Source organism: Rhinolophus ferrumequinum, chromosome 15 (genome assembly GCF_004115265.2).
Source record: "Rhinolophus ferrumequinum isolate MPI-CBG mRhiFer1 chromosome 15, mRhiFer1_v1.p, whole genome shotgun sequence".
NCBI classification, from domain to species: Eukaryota; Metazoa; Chordata; class Mammalia; order Chiroptera; family Rhinolophidae; genus Rhinolophus; species Rhinolophus ferrumequinum.
Window position 1 is genome coordinate 30374342 of NC_046298.1, and position 9626 is coordinate 30383967.

General features: G+C 50.4%; 1 long non-coding RNA gene across 1 annotated transcript; it reads right to left on the reverse strand.

Moving 5' to 3' along the window:
* Positions 1-6139: 6139 nt before the first annotated feature.
* LOC117035166 (uncharacterized) lies at positions 6140-9085 on the reverse strand. The gene is made up of 3 exons (XR_004425180.1): positions 8950-9085; positions 8701-8774; positions 6140-7657 (listed from the first exon to the last, which is right to left on the reverse strand). It is a non-coding gene; the product is annotated as an uncharacterized LOC117035166 (long non-coding RNA).
* Positions 9086-9626: the final 541 nt, after the last annotated feature.

Genomic DNA, 9626 nt, shown 5'->3' on the forward strand with positions numbered 1-9626 from the left:
AAAGCAAAGCCTTTAGAGTCAGCTAAACACAGGTTCAAATGTCAGACCCCAGCCCTGCTGTGTGACCTTGGGCAGGTCACTTGACCTCTCTGGCCGTCAGTCTTCTCCCCTATTAGTGGGATCATGGCACTATCTACTTGCCTCGTTCTTGGAGAAGTCCCTGGTATGAGGGCAAAAGGACAGGGCAGGGGCCAGACAGCCCTACTATTCCTTGCACGTGGGCTCAGGGTGGTGATGGCTCCCCCGTGGCTGGTCCCAGGCGCCTCGCATCCTGTGCTGGTGGCCAGCCCCCTCCCCACTTCTCTGTGTCTGGTGCTCCCTGCAGGAGCACTGAGTAATGTATCGACATAACTTAGCTTCTGCCTCCTGCGATAGCTTTGTGTTGGGCTTGCCACATTCCCTGACTTCCCACATGGTGGTTCTGACCAGTCCCCTGAGCTCTATGGGTCATTACATGGCTCTTCCTATGTGTTGGGGGGCGTGTCCTGTGCCCCTGCTCTGTGCAGCACAGCTGTCCCTGCACGCAGTCAACTCCTCTTACAGTCTCGGACCTATCACCCGTGGGGGCTGCACCGCATTGGATAGTGTCTCCCAAATGCACATCTACCCAGAACCTCAAAAAGTGACCTGATTTGGGGTCTTTGCAAATAAGTTTAGCTGAGCTGAGTCATACTAGATACTGGAGTAGGATGAGCTCTGGTCCATTGACTGGAGTACTTATAGAAGAAACAGACACACACACACACACAGGAAAGCTGGCCATGTGACAGCAGGGGCAGAAACGGCAGGGATGCAGCCACAAACCAAGGAGCACAAGTATTAGCGGAGCACCAGGAGCTGGAAGAGACAGGAAGGATCCTCCCCTAGGGCTCTCAGTGGGAGCGCGGCCCTGCTGACACCTCAGTTTTGGACTCTGGCCTCCAGAACTCGGAGAGGATAAGTCTGTTGTTCTAAGTCACCCAGTCAGTGGCAGTTTGCTATGGCAGCCCCAGGGCACTCAGGCTGGGTGCAGGGAGAGCAGACTGCCCACAGCTCCACGACGCTCTTGCTACGTTTCATGCTCTCCCGGCAGGGGTGGGCCGACATGCAGTTTCTCTGGGACCTCTCACTTCACCTCAGTCGCTGTCCTCTCCTGTCCTCTCCGGCTCTCCTCCAATGCCATAGCTCCCTGCACCCCACCCGTCCCCTGCACCCACTTACCAGGAACACTCCAGTGGGCTTCCTCCCGTCTTTCCTCAAGGGCGGTGTTCTAACTTCCAGACTGAAAGGCCAGCTCCTGGAGAGAAAGGACTGTGCCTTACACTCTTGATCATCCCGTTGGTTAAGTCCCTCGCACACAAGCCTTGCTGAGTCTCCTCTGTGTCAAGAAGTTTGAGTGTCGAGGAGACGCCCCCCCCGCTGCGGGGGTTCTGGATCCCACCCCTGGCACCTTCTCAGGTCCTTGGTCCAACAAGCATCTCTGCTCTGTCTCTTTGTCCCGACAAGCTCCTCCCATCAGCTTCAACACAAACATCCTCTCCTTAGGGAGAAATTCTCCCCAAACAATTTCCTTATTCCTCTTCCTCTGACTCCCTTTCTCACAAGAACTTTGCAAACCAGTGGCCTTTCCTCGCTCTCCGTTCCCTCCCCTCCCACTCGCTGTTCCAGCCACTGCCTTTGAGGGCACCAAGCCATCTCCAGTCACCAAACCCAATGTCCTTTCTCAGTCCTGCCCCCAGCCCCTAGCATTTAGGCCAATCACACCTTCCTGAGCCCTCTCTTCCTTCTCCCCCAGGGGGTGGAGGCTCTGGCCCCTCCCCCTCACCACTCCGCAGGCCTCTGCCAATGCCCACTGCCCACTGGGCAGCCTGCCAGGACCCTTCTCATGCCCTGAAAATTCAAAGTGGATGTTAGCGTGTCTGAAGGGCCCCAACTTGCTCAGCTCCATTTCCCCTCACCTCGCTGCTTTATATCCCTGATTGAGCCAGAGATCGAAGAGTAGTTCTGATGCCACGCATTTTTCACTTTCTGCACATTGGAGAACAGCTCTACTGGGACCCCTAGCCTTGAAACTATGATGTCTCTCTGGCGCACGCTCTCCCTCCTCCTCTCCTTCCCTCTTTCCCACTTCATTAACTACTCAAGCAGGAGATTCCCATTATAATAACAATAATACTGGGCCACTTCTACTGGGCCAGCCTGGTGACAGGCGGCTCGGAACCCTGTTCGTCTGTTTTCTCATCCACCCTTCACGCTCAGAAGCCATACTAGGCTCCTTCTCTTAGCAAAGAGTGGTGGTTTCTTTTTTTTTTTTTTTAAGTGGGAGTTGGAAACCAGCAGAAAAACATAATTTGAGACAGGAAATTTCCCTTTAAAATGTAATCTTTTCCGTTCACCGACGGCAATGGTCAGTTTTCGGTGTCAACTCAGCGGGGCTATAGTACCGAGCATTTCATCCAACACAAACCTGGGTGGCTGTGACGGTATCTGGTAGCAGTGGTCACATCTACAATCAGTTGACTTCACGTAAAGGAAGTGACCCTCGACAATGGGGATGGGCCTCACCCAGTCACCGGAGGAAACTGAGGTTTCCTAGAAAGGAAGAAATTTTGCTTCAAAACTGCAGGGTCACCTCCTACCTGAGTTTCCAGCTCACCCTGTGGATTGCAGACTCGCCAGCCTCCACAATCGCATGAGCCAATTCTTTAAAGTAAATTTCCTCAGGTATCGCATTGGTTCTGTTTCTTTGGAGACTCCAACTCCTTCAGGACAAGGAAAAACTGCAAAGCTTTTTCAGGTTTCTGCCCGTCAGAGGGTGGGTTTGGTGTTATAGGCAATGGACAGCAGAGGGCAGCAGAGACCTGCTAATGGGGAATTCGATGGTGGAGGGAAAAGTGGGCTGGGCGAGCCCAGGAAACACACCAGGGAAAGCACATCCCAGAAAAAAAACTGCCTTCACATAGAATGGGAGAAAAAGCAGCGAGTGGGAGACAGAGGGCAACGGTTTAATTCACATCTTAGAAACTTTAAGAAATTTTAATAAATGCAAAACACCTTCTCGTAGGGCCCGACGGAGACATCTTGTGGCTAGAAAGAGAAAGGCTAAGAGACGGGCTGGGCCTGCAGAGGCTGGGGGCCGGGAGAGGGAGGCCCCTTCCCGGCCGCCTCCCACACTCCAGACCCTTTCACCGCCCTTGGCTGCAGGAATGGGCGTGCAGGTCTGTGTCCTTGAGAAAAACTGCGTGAACCTCAAGGCACCCTCTATGTAGAATGCATAGGCTTTCTCATTCTCTTTCCTATAAGTGTGTTTTTTGCTGAAACACGTGAGAGAGGGTTGCAGATATTCTGACCCTTCACCCAAACTCCAGCGAGCACCTCAGAAGAGGAGGACATCCTCCTGCAAGACCTAATGTGACCATCCAGGAAATTAATACGGATGCAGAGCTGACATCTCATAACACGAGAACTCCTTTACCGAAATCCCCGATTGTTAGCATTTCACGGTTTGTTTGATCATTCTCTCTCCCTTTCCTTCTGTATGTGTATTTTATCCTCTGAGCAAATGTCAGAGGCCATGCCCCTGTACCCAAGTATTTCATATGCTTCCTTCAAGTTGGGCCAGCGTCTTACACAGCCACACTATACAGATCAAATCGGACAATTAACACTTACATATTACTGGGTTCTATTACCTAATGTACAGACTTTATTCAGATTTCACACTTGCCCCAATAATGTCATTTTAGTCAATAAGCAGTTTTCTCCTGGTCCAGGACCCAGGCCAGGATCACCTGCTGTCTTTAACGGGCGCAGTGCTGACATTTTTGTAGACTCCGGGCCAGTTGCTTTGGGGACTATCACTCCATTTAGGCTCCATGATGTTTCCTGGGACACTGATTCAGGTTAAACACTTAGCCTGGAGCATCCAGAGGTGGTCCTGGGTCCTGCCCTGTGTTACGACGGTCTTCCCTGGAGGACCTGCTATTTCCCAGGTTAATCACACCCCTCCCCCGCCCCCCACAGGTCCATCCCTGTCCCCACCCCCCACCCCCACCCCGAAAAGCATCGTCCTTGGCCCAGTCATCGTCCGTCCACCATTAGGTGTTTGCTGAGCGTCTCCTCCACCCCAGTCATGGGCTACTGCGGGGATACAGCCCTCCACAGGCAGACAGGTCCCTGCCTCATGGAGCTTCCTGCCCAGGGGACTGAATCCAGGTTCCCTACTTCTAGCTGCGCCCTGGGGCAGGCCAGGACTCCTCTCTGAGCCTTGGTTTCCTCACCTGTGAAGTGGGGACAGTAACCGTCCACCCTCATAGCGTCACCTCAGGGAGGAAGTGAGATGGTGCTGGGAGGGGCCCCACAGTACCCCTGGGTAGGATGGAGGCATAGGGGCCAATTGGCAGATGGCCTGCCAGTGCCCGGGAGGACCCCCAGCTCCATGTGGGTCTGACCACCCTGGACTCAAGGAGCTCTTCCCTCCCGGGATCCAAGCCTCTGACATTTTTAATGTAGCCAAAGATTGAGCTAGCTTTTCTTTTAACAGCACATCACACTGTTCTGACATTTCAGACTGCACGAAGCCAGCATGCTGGTACATGAACTCAGGAAGGGGCTCATCCCAGGGCTGCTACAGAATCCACAATCAGTCCCAACATCTTTCTGATTCTGAGTCCACCTCAGGGCACGGGCTGAGAGGACCCAGCTGGGTCTGTTGGTGAAACCAATGGGGTAGTCCTGCCCTAGGAAATAGCTCCGTCCTAGATGGGCTGCACTGTGGGGGCAGCTCAGGGAGGGGTGTGGCTGCAGAGGCAGGTCAAGCAAGCATAGGCAGGGGGTGCTTTCCCAACCTCAGGCCTTGAATTGGCAAAGAGTAATCAAGAACCAAGTAGAGTGTCTCCATTCCACACGATGGGAAGCCCCAGAAGGCAGGGGGTCTCCTTCTCCAGGCCCCTCCCACCCTCAGACTCTGCTTCCTGCTCTGACTCTGACCCCCAGGACATGAAGTAATAAATGTGTGTTGCTTTAAGCCACCAAGTTTAGGTTCATGTGCTACAACAGCCACAGGAAACTCCTTTTTAATTCAAAGCCCGGTCATTCACCCCATCTCGGGGGCTGACCCATGAGGACACAGAAATAATTCAAACCCTGGGGGCCCAGCCCTCCCTCACTGGCCTATCTCACCTCCCCCCTCCTGGGCACTGGACCTAAGCTCCAGACCACTCCCCTGGTGCGTTCTTGGGTGACCTTTGCTCCTGCTCTTCGCATTGCCTGAGCCGCTCTTCTCAGCCCACAGACCCTCAGGAAGGAGCCAGAGTGCAGAGTCCAAACCCAGCTCTGCGGGTGCCTTGGGGAGGCACCTACCCTCTCTGAGGTTAGTTTCCTCACCCGCGTAGTGAGAGGGAATGTGCCTGCTCCACGGGGGTCAGTATGTGGGGCAGTCTGTAAAATAATATCCATGAAGCTCTTTGTCACAGTGCCTGATGATGTCACTGCACAGCCAATCTGCTCTTCTTGTTCCCACCTTTAGGGCCATGTTCCAATGCTCCTTCCACCCGGGCTTTTTCCTCTGACCCTGGACAGCCCGTTGTATCCCATACACCAGAGTACAAGGTCTAAACACCCGTACGGTATCCCCCCTTATCCATGGGGATACGTTCCAAGACCCCCAGGGGATGCCTGAAACCGAGGAGAGTACTGCACCCTATGTGTACTATGTTTTTTCCTATCCGTACAGACACTTTGAGAGCTTCTCTTTGGCATATCCCAATTGCCAGCATCACTACTCTTGCACTTTGGAGCCATTATTAAGGAAAATAAGGGTTACTTAGACACAAGCACCGCAATACTGAGACAGTCAATCTGATAACTGAGTGGGCTACTAAGTGACACAAGAGTAGGTGGCATATACAGTATGGATACGTCGGACAAAGAGATGATTCGCATCCCAAGTAGGATGGAATGGGATGTTGTGCGATTTCATCACACTACTCAGAACAGCGCACAATTTAAAACGTATGCATTGTTTATTTTTGGACTTTTTCACTTAATATTTTTGGACCACGGTTGACTGTGGGTAACTGAAACCACGGGAAGTAGAACTGCAGATAAGGGGGAACTACTGTAACGACAGCACAGTTGCTAACATTTATTGGGCTCTGACTCTGTGCGATGCATTGGGCTAAGGGTTTTATACATACACACTGCTAAGCGTCACAATTATTATTATGCATCATAATAATCTCACACATGACAGGTCTACTACAGCCCCTCTGCAAATGACTCATCCCCAATCAAAAGATGGTGTATTACTTAGGAATAATATTGGCCACAAGTAAAAGGAGACCCCAAGTGATCATGCTTTAAGAAGATGGAAATTTATTTCTGACTTGTGTGAGGTACCCTGAGGTCAGGGCCCAGGTTTCTCCTATCTTGTTTTTCAGTTGGCTTCTATTGCTGGAGTTGCCTCATGGCCCAAAATGGCTGCTGAAACTCCAGCCATCACGTCTACTGTGTTTCCCCAAAAATAAGACCTAACTGGAAAATAAGCCCTAGCATGATTTTTTAGGAGGACATCCCCTGAACATAAGCCCTACTGCATCTTTGGAGCAAAAACTAATAAAAGACCTGGTCTTATTTTCAAGGAAAAATGGTACCATGTAGTGAGTAAGAGGAAGGGAGAGGCAAAGAAGGGAATGCCTCTTTCTTTACTTAAGTTGTGCTTATATCCCTTTGGCCAGAACTTAGTCACACAGTCACCGCTAGCTGCAAGGGAGGCTAGACAATGTAGTCTAGGCTGTAGGGACCCACTTTGGCATGTTGTACAGCCACCAACTGCCCATGGACTCGATCGGCACTCATAGCCACTAAAGCTCTGGCCAAGGGCAGCTCAATGTAGACTCCCTCAATTTTTCCTGATGGGGGTCCAACATCAGGGATCTGGGGAACTTGGCAAACACCCCATGTTCCCTAGAACTCAGGGCTTATGACGAAGCACCAGTGACACGCCTGATGCCCCATCATTCTCCAGGCCAGTGATAGCCTCAGGTTCTTGGGCCTCGAGATCATGATTGTGTCATGATTGCCTGTCTGCCGTCTTGTCCAAACAATTAGAAAGGGTTCTCAGATTTCTTCAGATGAGTAGAAGAAAAGAGAGAAAAATATGTTATTCTTGGAAAACACAGGGATGATTTCAAAACCTGGTGATGCAGGAAGTTGGGAAAGGGTTGAAATAGTTGCTATCCTGGTTGACCAAACTGAGGAAAATCCAGGAGCACTGTTGGGGGAGAGCCCTGGAGAATGGTGAGGGTACTCTGGGTGGGAAGGGCTCAGGAGTCTTGGGGTCAAGTCCTGCCTTGGCCACTGCCTTCTGTGTGACCTTGGGCAGGTCACTTCCCCTCTCTGAATCTCACATTCCTTTCTGTATAATGAGAGGGTGGGACCAAGTGTCTCTCTCTCTGCCACCCTAGAGGTCTATCCCATATCAAAGAACACCCTTCACTCTGACCCCTGTATAGCTTTCTGTTGAGCAGAAAATCCTCAGCGCACAGCTGAGCTCTGTCCAGGAAACCTCCAGATCCTGGGAACCCAGCTTCAGTTTCCCATGAAGTGGCCTCTCTCTCTTCTGCTGGATTCCTGGCAGCACAAACATTTCCATGGAACAGGAAAGCCTTGTTCTATCCTAGGCAGAGAGGACAATTTCAGAACAATTAGCAGCCCCCAGGAGAAGAAAGGGAAGGATAATAGCGAAGTGAAAACCCTAAGATGCATCTTATTTATACTTTTTTCCAAAAGCATTCCCCTACCCCCACCACTAGTTGTAGAGAATCCAGAAACATGGATAGAAAGTATGGAGGGAAAAACCTATAATCCACATCCAGAGATATCCAGGAGTGACATTTGGGACTTTTCTTTATGATCTCTTTGGTAAATAATTTTTATGATTTTGTAATTTCTACATATCACAGACATCCCCGTGTTGTTTCTTATAAACTGTGCATTTATAAACTCTGCATTGGTATCATTTTTATTTTTTTCCCACCCATTGACTAGAAAGATTTCAAATATATAGAACGATGGGGAAGACATAGGACAATATAATTTGTATACCCACCACCTAGATTCAACTATTGTTAATTAATCTCGTTTTTAACGCCTGTGTAATGTCCATGAGAGCCCATGTCCTTGGACGTGATCAATAACTGAACAAGTATTTATTAAGAATCTACTCTGTGCCCGGCAGTCTCCTAGGCACTGGGGCCACGTCCGGGAACAAACGGTCCTGCATTTGCCAGGTGGACATGCTAGGGCAGGATGCATCGAGATGCAAGGAACCAATAGCCAGTGGGCAAAGGGAAATTTTCAACAGTGCAGAAAGCATACCACCACTAGCCTTCCTGGGAGCTCGGAGCACCTTAGGGTTAGGCGAAAGGTGTCCATGAGGATTTTGGGCCAATTGGTTTGGGGCCCACTTCCTCAGTAGGATGGAATCGCCAGGACATCCCCTAGCCAATGGGAAATCAGCTCAGAGCAGTCCCAGGCTTTCCCCTGCCACGTCTCCATAACAGCCACCGGCCCTGGGTGCTGCGTGGGTCACTACCACAGGGGAGCCCAGCCCAGCAGTCCCCAAATACCAGCCACACACCAAAGCAGGCCTGATTGGCTTTTCCACAGCCCAAAGCAAACAAACAAGAAAGAATATGGGAAATGCAAACGTGTACTCACAAAGCAGGGCTGATCCCATGTAAAAAATATTCCAAGATTGCTGACGTCCTTTGCTTTTGGTGGTCCCTTATCTCCTGTTTGGTGTAAAATCGCAGTGGTTGTAAGTGGCATTTTAAAGCTCATCCTTTTTTGGCAAAACAAAAAGTTGGCCACCCTATGTTAGTCCCCAAAACTGAGGAAAAAAGAGAATTAATAACCCAAGACATCTAAAAGCTGGAAACCTCCATCTGGTTCATCTCATGCACTAACAGAAGACGGAACAGGCCAACGTCTGCATCATGGTATGGTGACCCCCACTGTTTCCTAATCCAAAGCTTGAGTTTCTTCCCATCCGGCCTGTCCCAGTGTCCACAGGCCCCAGGCCTTGAGGTGTGGGGCAGGATCACCTGGGAGACAGGTGAGCCCTCGCGGTCAGTGCAAGAAAGGGGAAAACAATATTCAGTGCAGACAGGGATTTGGCCACGGCTACTTTATCCTAGTTCTCCAAAGAGGAAACTGAAGTATGAAATAGTTTGTGTTCTATGCCAGACAAGATCAGAGCTGAGTGTGAAAGCCTGTGCCTTCCCTCTACACCGCATCCTGATTTCACCCATCAGGAAAATTTAAAATAATAATCTGGAAGAAACGAATGCAGGCTCGACAACTTTTTTATTAGGCTAAGTCAGAAACATTTTTAAAAAGCCCCCCAAACAACTGAGGTCTCTGTCTCACAGCATTTATTCAAAGAAAGAATCCTGTAACAGAGAGAGAGAGAGAGAACTCAACGGCTGCTGACTCACACTGACATATGCTAAACACTCAGGTCCTTATTTTGCTCCTCTGTTTTGAACTCCTGATAACATTGACCTAGGTCCTCACAGACCCCCAGCCCCCTCTTTGGGGACAGCCATAGCCAAACTGCTTGGCTCGAATCCCAAGTCCTCCAC